General features: G+C 54.1%; 1 protein-coding gene and 1 long non-coding RNA gene across 5 annotated transcripts in view; one reads left to right on the forward strand and one right to left on the reverse strand.

Annotated features, from left to right (window-relative positions):
* The window catches only part of SLC22A23 (solute carrier family 22 member 23), a 164,179-nt gene that overhangs the window by 105,728 nt on the left and 46,528 nt on the right, over window positions 1-11,923 (forward strand). The window lies entirely within an intron of this gene.
* On the reverse strand, window positions 2,286-3,557 carry LOC144306658 (uncharacterized). Its single transcript, XR_013373755.1, has 2 exons — window positions 3,128-3,557; window positions 2,286-2,698 (listed from the first exon to the last, which is right to left on the reverse strand). It is a non-coding gene; the product is annotated as an uncharacterized LOC144306658 (long non-coding RNA).

Genomic DNA, 11,923 nt, shown 5'->3' on the forward strand with positions numbered 1-11,923 from the left:
GAGAGGGAAAGGGACACCTTCACAAAGAAAAATGTATCGCCCTGCCTTTAGGCAGAAAGGAGGAGGAGGGCAGAGACGCTTTGCCTGTATCTGCTGTTTCTCAGCTGCTTGAGCTCAAAACCAGTGCTTTTACCAAAGTGGCATGTCCTGGGGTGGCATCCTCACATGGCCAACCTTCCTCTTCCAGATGAGAAAACTTAGTCCCCGGGGGACTATCCCACACTGGCTGTCTACACCCTTCACACACCCCATGCACAGCAGCACGCAGGGAGTACGGACCCAGGAGTCCTGCCTTCCCTCCTGCTACTTCCCCCGCGGGGCTCACAGAGACCTGGGCTTCAAATCTGCCCCTTCCCTCTAGCAGCTGTTGTGTGAGAGCCCGTCGGGGGCCTTTGCTGGACTTCACGTGAGGACATTCCCGCCTCCCAAAGCGGGGGGGGGGGGGGGGTCCTGCAGATGCCGTGTAAGCAGGACGTGGGTGAGGTCCCTCGCCCCGCTGCACGTGAACCTGGCTGCGTCACCGAGCCTGGCCAAGCCCGCTTCATCCCATCCATACAGAACAGACCTAATAGCTGCCCTGCGGGAGTGAAGAGAAAAGAAGAATAAAAAGAAAAGGGGCCAAGCGCAGTGACTGACAGGTGCCTGCCCTGTGTAAGGGCCAGGTGCCATCACCGTGGCCCGGCCCCACCGGAGCAGCTCCGTGAACGCTCCACCTTAAGCAGCAGATACGGCGGGGGGCCCGAGTGGGGGCCCGAGTGGGGGCCGAGGTGCCCTCTAATGATGAGCCCGCGGCCTCTTACGTTGTAGAGGGGCTTTGGGGAGCTCGCTGCATTCGTGTCCGGTGCAGAGAGCCCTCAGAGGTTCCATTCACGACAGATGCCGGTGGCCTCACGTCAACCTGTTTAATGCAACCTGTGGTCCTTTCTCAATTAACCAGATTTTCTGGCTCCCGTGGAAAATCGTGCCTCTCTCACTTTTGCTGTTTGCATTCAGCAAACATTTGTGGAGCATCTGGCAGCTGCTGAGCGCAATGCTAGGCAGTACGAAGGACGCAGAGAAGAGCGAGCAGGGCTCTCGTGGTCGCGGAGGCCACGGCTGCACGGGCCAAGGCAGAGGAGGAGGTTCCGGAACGCGTGGCACCGCCCCTGGGGTCCAGAGGGAGGGGGTCACATCTGGCAGGGTGGCCTGGGAATTGGCGAGGGAAGGTGCAGGGACAGCTGGGCCGCGGGGGCTGGGAGGGGATTTGAGGGGGCAGAGGGCCAGGAGCGGCGGGGACCGGTGTCGTGGGAGAGCCGCGGGCTGGGCAGGCGGGTGCGGAGGCCGCGCTTGGGGTGGACGTGACCCGGCCTCGCTAGCCACCCTGCGGTGTAACAGCTGTGCGCAGCTGTGTGGTGGGGTCCGCGATCCGCCACAGGCTCGGACATGTCCCTGGGCCAGCTCCTTGGGGAGCTCGGGGAGCGGCCCAGGTAAGCGGCCACACGCCGGAGGACACACACACACACACACCAGCACCTGAGCTTGGTGCCCCGGGGTCGGGACCTGAGCCTACAGCCGGAGGGCGCGGAGCCCCCAGCAGAGAAGGGCGTGCTCCCCCCTGGGAAGGCCAGGCCCCTGCTCGGCTGGGCCCGGACAGACGGCTGCCTCGAGGCCACACTGCGGTGCGTCACCGTAGGCTTCGCCCGGCGGAGCAGGAGCTTGGCAAACACGGGGCCCTCGGCTGCGGAGGGCCCTAAGCCTCACTTGAAGCTTATAACGGGCCACTCAGCCTGTACCGGCCGAGCCCACGCTGTACGAGCCACAGGGCTGTGGCTGTGACCAACACGGTACGGCCTGTGCGGGTCCCCGGGGGCGACCTCAGAGCTGTGCCCGCGGAGGCTCTTCTCCCACTTGGGAGGAGACACTTGGCCACGGAGGACGCATCGTCTCCTCGTCTCCCCACCCGCACCCCACGCGCAGGAAGTTCAAAGTCCAGCAGCAAGTCAGACAAACTGGAAACAAGACGGCCCGCAGGCAAGACGGCGCCGGATGCAAGGGCCTCTCGGAACCTCCTGCTCACTTCTGCCGAGAACCCTCCACTTCACTTGGGTTGAGAGGAAACCACTCGTGCTCCTTCTGGCCCGCGGATCCCCTCCCCGCAGACCTAGTTCTCGTGAATCTCTCCCCAGCTGTTGGCCTGATGTGACCTTTTCTTTATTGGGTGATGCTCTTAAGGCTAAATATAGCGCCAAGGGGTTTTCCACTCTGGTGGAGGAGGAGAGAGCTCATTTTAATGGACATATGTCACATCAAGTTTGATCTTTGCTTTTATTGCAATCTCCATTTAAAAATAAACCAGAAGCAATCCAGGGGACATGTGTTGTCCAGAGGCCACGTAGTAAAGCCCAGCGAGCCCGGGGCTTGGAACCCCCGCTTGCTTTTGCTGCTGCCAAGTAACCCCGCGACCTTACGTTCCCCTTGAGTGGAATGAGCAGTTTGGGCAAGGCTCAGTGGCTGCAGGCCGGCAACGCGTGGTCGGACCCTGACCCTGGGCATGTTTTGTGTGACCCAGACAGTGTTGTCTTGTCTAATGGAATTTAAAGGTCTGTAATCCAGGCAAGCACTGGGTGGTTCGCCTCAGGCCCCACCCCTCACGCCAGGTTCTTACCCGCGGGGCATTTGACTCCACCAGCCCTGGTGGATGTTCTGTGAGTTTCCTTTCCTGTGAAATAGACGGAGAAAATAGATTTCTTTGCAATTCCAGGTCTTTTATGCCCCTGCCTGCCTTGCCTATCAGGCAGTTTTCCTATCCTAGTGATAGGGAAAAAAAGCAAGCATCCAGCCCCTCCAAGGCCAGTCAGCCAACAGGTGTTAGGAGCTGTAAGGTAGCTTTGTTTTGCTCTATTATCCATATGCTAATGCTTTGGAGGGAGAGTTAATCCTGGTGTATACAACTGCCTGCAGGGTTCAGAGCAATGATTTTCAAAGTGCGGCCCCTGAACCTGCAGCATCTGCATCACCCAGGAACTTGTTAGAAATGCAGATTCTGAGACCCTGCCTTGGGCCCCCCCTGAATCCAAATCCCCACAGGCCTAGGGCCTGGAAACTTATGTTTTGTCACCTTGAAAATGCAGCGATGAACCCTACCTACCTCATAGGGTGAGAGGAGGATGAAGTGATCCAGTATGGGTAAAGTCCACTGCAGTGGGTCTGAACTTTGAAGATCATCGGAATCACTGCAGGGCTGGCGAACACGGCTTGCTGGACTCAACCCCAGATGCTGATTTGGTAGATCTGGAGAAAGGCCCTCAAATTTGTATTTCCATCATGCTCCCGGGTGATGCCTATGCTGCTGGTGTTGGTGGTCCACGCTTGAGAAGCAGTGTTCTAAGATCACCCGTGTGATAAGTCATCGGGGGAAACTCAGGGAGTGAGAAGGGGTAAGGATTACTATTCGGCATAGACTGAGCTTCCCTGATGCAGTGCCACTTGGGCAGAGACCCTACGGAAGGGAGGAGAGACCCATGTGACTCTGGGGACGGTGTCCCAGGCACAGGGATGGCCAATAAGGGCAACAAGGAGGCCACTGTAGCCAGAGTGGCCTGAAGGAGGGGAAGGGAGGCAGATGACGATGTCGGAGTGGGGGGGGTGGGGGGTGGAGATCACCTGAGGTCTTGAGTAATCGCAGAAGGCTCTGTTTTGCTGAGTGCAGTGGAAGGGTGACGTGACATGTGAAATTATCCATCACCCGGAGTGATCATGATTATATACTGCGGCCTCTTCCAAATTAACTACGTTTCTAGGTAAAGAAATCACACTCGTTGGTGAATAAAAGTCCTTTACAAGATAATTCAAGGTGAGAAAATGAATACGGGAATCAGAAAACCAAATCAGCATTTCGAGGCCCCCAATGAAATCATGGATGTGGGCATTGATCATCAGAGGATCAAAACTAGCAGCAAGAATATTAGTGAATGATTCCAGGACGGGAGGCTGAGATGCGCCCCCGCCCCCCATGGCTGATTAATCTTCACATCATTTGAAGCAGATGTGCCTCCTGGATGCTGCGACAGGAAGTGCAGGCCCACCCAGGAACCCTTCTTACCTACAACGTTGAACTGGAGTCCAACCAGATCTTTAGGTCTAGCCTCCAGTTTCGGGTATGAAAGAACCACAGGAAGGTAATCCCATAAACCCAGAACCCGTCTGGCTTCTTCGACAGGACAGTGCCATGGAGGAGAAGGAGATGGGGAGAGGCTTCCCTAGCTTGAAAGAAGCCTAAGAGATGTGCAACATATAGACCCGATTTGGACCTGATTTTTAAAAGTACAACCAGATGGAGACTTTTTTGAGGAAATTGAATAATGTGGACACAGACTGGATATGAAATAATATTAAGAATTATGGTTGATTTTGTTGGATGTGATGATGTCTTTATGTAAGGAAGCGTCCCCTTTTTATAAAGAGCCATCCATACATTCGTATTTAGAAATGGAAAGACCTGATATCAAGCGTTTGATTTAAAATATTTTTTTAAAGACTTTATTTATTTATTCATGAGAGACACACAGAGAGGTCTAGAGACACAGGCAGAAGGAGAAGCAGGCTCCATGCAGGGAGCCTGACATGGGACTCGATCCCGAGTCTCCAGGATCACGCCCTGGGCTGAAGGCAGCGCTAAACCGCTGCCCTTGATTTAAAATATTACAGGAAAGATTGAAAGAGAGAAAAGAAACAGAAGAACCAAGAGAAGCAAAGCATTGATCGTTGCTGACCCTAGCAGATGGTATATGGGGATTGATTACACTCTTCTCTCTTCTTCTCGAATATGCAAACTTACAAAAGTTTTTTTACAAAGTACAGATACAAGAGAAGATGGGAAGATGAGAAAATAAGGAAAGAGGAAGGCCTCGTTTAGAAGGACTAAGTCACTAATAATTCTTCCCTATTTAGGAATGTTATTCCAAAGAATGAAATGCATTTACTGTGGCTACACGTTACGAGTGATGATCCTATGAACTCCTATCGAGATATATTCTAGTCACCATAAACTCAGCCCCAAGTTCTTGATTGCTTGCTGGTCTCATAAAATAACGACACTATTGGCAATGATGGTGGTGGGGAGAAATGAAAATTGGGTAATCTCTGCCCTCTGACATTTGGGGAGCTCAGTGCATGCTGCTGGAAGTCAGGGCTGGAACTAATTTAGGACTCTTTTATTTGGCCACACCTGCTGTTTCAAATCGCAAGGCCTGGGAGGCTTCCTTTGGCCCCCGTGCATAATCTAATTATGCAAACAGGATCAATCAGCAAGTGTGTTCTTGATCCATAGCATGGACAGTACCAGGGAAAATGAGGACTGAGGATGGTTACTTTGGAACTGGCAGCTGCAGAATCTGGACAGTAATTTCTAAAGTGTGTTCTTGACCCTAAAATCACCCACTCTCTGTCTCTGTGAGTTCTCTGAGCTTGAAAAGGAGCCGCAGATCTGAACTGCAGGGATTTCAGTGGGCTTGAGGCTGTTCTGGTGTTTGAAGTCATTTCTCTCCTTGGATTTTTCTTCTCATTAAATACCAGGAGACCAAAAAAAAAAAAAACACAGTGGTATTCATTTAAATTCTTAAGGATGTGCTGCCGAACATCAGTAGCTGTTTTTAAATAGTGTTTCTGAGCAGAAACAGTGAGCATTTAAATCCCCATTCCTTATTTTGAGGAATTGTAATGTTATTTAAAAAAAAAAAACAGTGAAGTAATAGAAATAATTTTATTATTAGAAAGGAAACTGAACTTTATGGTTCACATTGGGCAGCTGGGGTTTACGGTTGATGTTTCCCCAAATGTTGATCAGCCTGAGACTGTGTGGACCATCCTGGACTCACATGGAAGACGAGCTTCTACAGATTTACTGTGCCAGGCAATGTCCTAGGCCCTTGGGAGGGCGGTGAGCGAAGGCGGAGGAGCCTCTGGCAGGAACGCAGCACGGAGGCCACAGCCACCGGGGCTCTGTTGGGAGACAGCTCCCGCCTGCAGCAGGTGGAGGAAGGGTGCACGGGAGGGGGGGGGCACCTGGCTTCACCGCCTCCCTAGTGCCTTCCCCAGCTCTGTGATCTTCCATGAGTCACATAATCCCTCTGAGCTTCAGGGGCCTCTTGTGTCAAATGAGCATCAAAAAAAAAAAAAAAAACTTAGATCATAGAGTCGTTGTGCGGATTGAGTTTAACATGTGACAAATGCCACCCGAAGTGTTTGACCCCCGATACGTGGGAGCTGTTACCCAGGCCGGCAGTGGAGACACCATAGTAGGTCGCCCAACTGGTAATGAATGCGGCACTTCCACTCGGGCTTCACGTGCTCTGTCCGCATGTCTGGCAGACGCGGGAGCGCGATTTGTAGGCAGCAGCTCCATCTCGGTGTTTGTTTCCTCTGTCTCTAAATAGAGCCAACAGCCTTTCAGACGCTCGCGACCACTCCTCTGTGTTGGCAGGTCCTAAATGAAGAGGAAAAGGGAGCTTTGCACGGGGAAGGGAGGATTTGCAGCCTTCCGTCTGATAACAGCAGCCCTTTACAGTCTTACCCTTGAAGGCTGTTGGAGTCCACCCGACTGGCAGTCCCGGGCCCTGTCGCTATAAGGAACTCCACAGTCACAGGCCCGGAGGTCTGGTTTTCGGGATCCCGGGGGCCCTGTGTCCCCCACCAGGCCTCTAATTACGGAGTGGCACGTGGGCGGCCAGGCCCGGCTGGGTAAGTGGCCGGAAGGGCGGCTGAGGGGAAGCGGGGAGGGACTCGCAGGTGCCAGGCGGCGGGAGGCCGGGAGGCCCGGAGAGATTGGACGGGAGTGCTCCTTGCTGGCAGGGAAGTGAGGGGGAGCCCACAGGGACCCGGGAGCTGCTTGGGGGCCCCCTGGGCCGAGCCTGAGCGCGGCAGGTGGTGTGGCCGACGCCTGGTCTCCCCGAGGAGGTGGGAGGACGGCCCGGAGATAGCAGGGCCTCCCCCTACAGCCTGCGGTGCTTCCGAGCTCCTGGATTGGCCTGGAGGAAGGTTGGCAGAGGAGAGGGAGAGCGGGCGCCCTCCGTGAGGACCGCGAGTCTGGACACGCGGCCTGTGTGAAGGGCATGTGTCCTTGCCGTGCGGTGTGGACGCACGGGCCCAGGCGCCGTCCTGTGGGCTCGCCCCCCGTGTGGCCGGCCGGAGCGCACGTGCTTCCGTGGGTCTCTCCATCCCCCCAGCACCCCAGGCATCATGTTTTGGTGCTTGACTGAGGTTTGGGGAGGCACTGTCCTTCCCTGAGTGGGCCTCGCCTCCCTCTCCCGAGACTTGTGAGGTCTCAGCCTGTGTGCACGGGTGTTTTGGGTCTAGTCCGAGTGACCCGGGGCAGGGCAGCAAGGGCAGCTGCAAGGGCCACTTGTCTCGTAAGGTAGGGCGTACACTGAAAGCGCGCTGAACCCGTTAGGAGGAGGGTGTGCTTTTTTTAACTTAATCATTTTTATTTATTTATCTGAGAAAAAGAGCGAGCATGAGTGGCAGGCAGGGGCAGAGGGAGAAGCAGGCTTCCTGCTGAGTGGGGAGCTGGATACGGGACTCGAACCCAGGACCCCAGGATCACACCTCGAGCCGAAGGCAGACGCTCACCCACTGAGCCGCCCAGGTGTCCCCCGTAGACTCATTTTAGAAGAGGCTAGGAGCATTGGACAATCCCAAGAACATAGAGCCATCCGCAAGCATACACAGAGTTTTTGAAATATGTATTTTAAGAAAGAATTAGGACTATGTTTCATTCACTTAGATATTCTAGAAGGATGGGACATGTCTTTTTAAGCCTGGTTCCACTTTTTTTTAAACCAAACCATCGTAATTCCTGAATCCAGCGAACAGTTAGGTAATCCAGCGGGGGTGGGGAAGGTGGGAGGAGAATATTTCCTGCTGGCAGATCCCTTAGACACCAAGCACAGATGAGCTTCCTCTGATGCTGGTGCAGAGCTTTGTCTCTCACCCAGTGCTCCTTGCCTGGAAGCTTCTCGGCCCGTGGAGCACCGCTGGTCCAACACCCCCAGAGGGGCCCGAGGCGGGGGGTCAGGTGCACCTGCTGGTGCTGAGGGTGCAGATCTGCAGACATTCTGCTCTGTCTGAACAGGGCATCTTTTTTTTTTTTTCCTCATTGAATTGTATCAGCAAGGAGCTTCCAAAGTTACTATTTGGCGTTGAATACCAGCTAAACCGTAGGCTTTTAAACCCCATTAGGCTAAACGTGACAACGCAGAGTGCATAAACGAGAAGCCAGAGCCTTTGGTGTGAACTAAGGATATTCCACAGGGTGAGGTTCTTGGTGGACATTCAGGGGGTTCTCTGGGGGAACTTCACTTTTCTCTGTAATTGTCCCCTGAATCCTAGGCTCTGCCTGTAGCACCTCCAAGTGGGCCAGGTTCCCCCAGAGGTGCCCTGTCACCAGCCGTGGAGTTGAGGCCACAGTAGAGAGCCCTTGGGTCGGAGGTCACCATGGAGCTGGATGTGACTGTTGGAGCCACCTGGACCCACCTGGGGGCTCTGCACCCTTAACACCATTCAGACCTTGGGGCTGATTTCATCTGGTTCTGCTAGTCTCGTGGGGGCTCTGTGTGACCCCATGTGGTGTAAGAAGCCTGACCTCTGTATCGAGGCTCAGCCAGAGAAACAGAACCCGGAGGAGACATAGAGGAAGAGATCTTCCACAAGGAATGGGCTTCCACAGCTATGGGGGCAGGTTAGGCAGGTCTGAAATCCGGAGGGCAGGCGGGCAGGAAGGACAGGCTGGACCTCGGGTGTGGGGTCCATGGGCAGGATGCTCTGTTTTTCCTTGGGGAAGCCTCAGCTCTGTTTTGTAAGGCCTGGCTACGGAGCGAGTCAGGCTCACCCAGATTCTTTTGGATAATCGCTCTTACTTCAGGTCAACTGATTATGGACTTCAATCACATCTATTAAAAATACCTTGATAGCAACACCTAGATGACAGTTGATTGAATCCCTGAGAACCTAGCCTCATCACGTTGACCCATCACACTGATCCTCACACCCTCCTCCCAAGGAGGAGCCAGGTGGGCCGGCTCGTGACCCCCTCACACTTGGAGGACCAGCTCCATCACCTAGACCAACTGATCTGGGTAGCACACTTCTTGTCCTCCAGGAAATTTGTAGGAACCCAAAGGCTTCTGAAAAGCAAAGCTCCCCAGGGTTACAGCCCCTGGAAAGATCTCCCGCCCCAGAGCCATGCTTCCGCACACGTCCCCAGAGGGGCGTGGGGCTGCCCCTGTACCAGGCATGCTCAGACTGCTGTGGTTGTGTCCCTCGTTGTTCTACAGGCCGAATGCCTCCACTAAGATGCAGTCCCATGCTGCTTGATTCTCATAAGGTTCTGCGATTCCTCTGCCTACTGTCAGTCTGTCAAGCTTGGAAGAGTAGCTTTTCAGCCTTCTCTGTTACGGCGTTAGGGGAAAAGTAATTTAAAAGTAGAGGTTTCTGATATGGTTTTCTTGGATTCGTTTGGTTCTGTTTTTTAATTGATGGATTGTTGCTGGGCCTGAACAGTGAAATAAAATACATGGAGAAGAACAAGTGTAGACTGTCATCGTAGGTTCTCTTGTTGAGTCTCCTTGAACAAAATTTAGTCCAACCCTGAATTGATCCATCCATTCATTCGTTCATTTATATTTTTTTAAGTAATCTCTGCACCCAGTGTGGGGCTCGAACTCATAACCCCGAGATGAAGGGTTGTGTGCTCTACCAACTGAGCCAGGCAGGTGCCCCTTCCATCCTACCCTGAAGTTCACCAGATCAGGTAAATAGTAAAAAGATCTAATGAGACCAAAGAGCGACTTGGCAATAATTATCTTATTACGTGTGGTCATAATCCATAGTATTGCTAAGAAAAGCCGCCGTACCACATTTTCTATACGCAGGCACTCTATGCTTATTTAGTGCTCGCAATAGCCCATATTGCAGATGACCAGCCTGAGGCACGGAGCTCGCATATGGCTGATCCAAGCTCTAAGGTCCCAAGCTCTAAGTGCTGAGCACGGATTCCAGCCCAGGCCGTCTGGTGCCAGAATCTGGGCTTTTTATACTTGAATCTACAGTCCCTCACCTAAGATGATTTTTGTGCGTGTGACCTTTATTATTTTACATATTGAAGGAAGACTGTTGCTACCCGTAAGTGAAACCCTGCTAAGATGACTTCGGGGCCGACCTACCACCCAGGTGCTGCCGGTGGCCTGTTCTCCACGATCCCCGGGTCCTGGGGAGGCAGCGGCACCGGAGACGCCAGTCCCTGCTGCTGGCAGGTTTCCCTGCCTTTCAAACCCAAGGCCCATGGCCCTGGCCTGGTGGCCGTAGGTGTCTCCAAGGTGTGTCAGCCTCTGCACCAAGTGTTCCTGTTGCCAGAGCTGGGAGCAGACCCTTGGTGGGCAGGAACCATCCACCGGCCTTCCGTGCCCCCTGCTGCCAATGCCACGACCTAAGGCCTTAATGCCCTGATGTATTTCTTCCTCTCTTCCACTTCAGGAAAACTGATTTCTCATCATCCAAAAGGAACCTGTGATTAATGGCAAGCCTGAAGCGCCTGTGGTTCTTTGATAATTGCTTTTTTTTTTTTTTAACATCTTTATAGCCACCTTCAGAACACAGTTGATCTCAGGCAGTTTGGAAAGAATTCCTGGTGAGCCAAGGCAGAGAGGTCATTATGTGCAAGTGTCATACCTGCGTCCTTACATCAGATTGTCGTGTTTCTCCATTGCCCTGGCAGGAATGCTAAAGTGCACGTATCAGCTAGGGTGCTCTTCCATTTTTCTACCTGGCGAAATAGAGCATGAGGTCTCTGCTAAGATTCCTTGCAAAAACAGGAGCAGAGAGGTCAGCAAAGGATGCTGCTTACTCATCTCTGTGACGCTGCGTCTGGGAGGCAAGAACGCCGCCTGCCGCGCTGTGGGGGAGGGTAACCGTGTTTGGGGGAAGTATGGTTAGCCTCTTGCTAAAATGCAGACACTGATTCTGGAGGTCTGGGTGGGGCCTGAGGTCTGCGTCTCCGGGGAGCTCTCGGGTGGTGTAGATCCTTCAGGACCTCCCAAGGAGTAAGAGCATCCATTCGCAGCCCACCTGCAGAGGACGGACGGGAGACAGGCTATGCGGGTTAGTCATTGTCATGTGAACAGTAAGGCTCACGTATGGGCCGGTCACAGCGTGACATTTGCCGCAGGGGGTGGGGCATCACTTGCCCACCAAGGGGCAGACTTCCTTGGGCCGCCACAAGCCTGCGCCCTAGTCGGGGAAGCTGCCTTGTGATCCTCCGTGCGATAGCCGGAGTGTAGACGGGCGTGTGGGATTGCACGTGCTCAGGTGCCGGAGCTGCGGACAGGGTCAGACCCGCCCGGTGCACGCAGCCCTGGAGGGAGCGCAGCGAGAGATCGCGCAGGCCCTGGGCCGTGCCCGCTGCACCAGCACGCCCCGGACATGGAGCCACGTGCGGTTGCGACGGCGTCTCCGACTTTGACGCTCACCCGAGGGGCCAAGGGCCGAGTCCCCTTATCTGAGATGAGCCTGCGCCGAGCCCGGAGCGGGTCCACTGCTCACGCCTGCGAAGTGCGAGCTGGCACCTGCACCGGTGTGGCTTTTCTGGAAAGACTCCGATCCGTTACTTTCAGGAGCAGAAACGCCAGGTCTGGCGTGAAAACCCCAGTCCCGCTAGGAAGTGATCATTTAAAGGAACCCCCCGCCCGTGCCTATTGAACAGCATCTCTGTAAGTGGCCGGGAGAGGCCTGCTGAGTCCCGTGTCCTCAGTTAACCGGTAGAAAGTCCTGGATAGGCTCTGTGCGGCGAGGCCCGCTCCCCCTGGCTGTGAGGATCATCTGTGTGTCTGTGGCAGTGTAGCAGGGGACGTTTTGGTGACTTTATTATCCTTTCCCTGTGGTCAAGCCGGGGTAG

The sequence above is a fragment of the Canis aureus genome, chromosome 37, assembly GCF_053574225.1.
Source record: "Canis aureus isolate CA01 chromosome 37, VMU_Caureus_v.1.0, whole genome shotgun sequence".
Classification (NCBI taxonomy): Eukaryota; Metazoa; Chordata; class Mammalia; order Carnivora; family Canidae; genus Canis; species Canis aureus.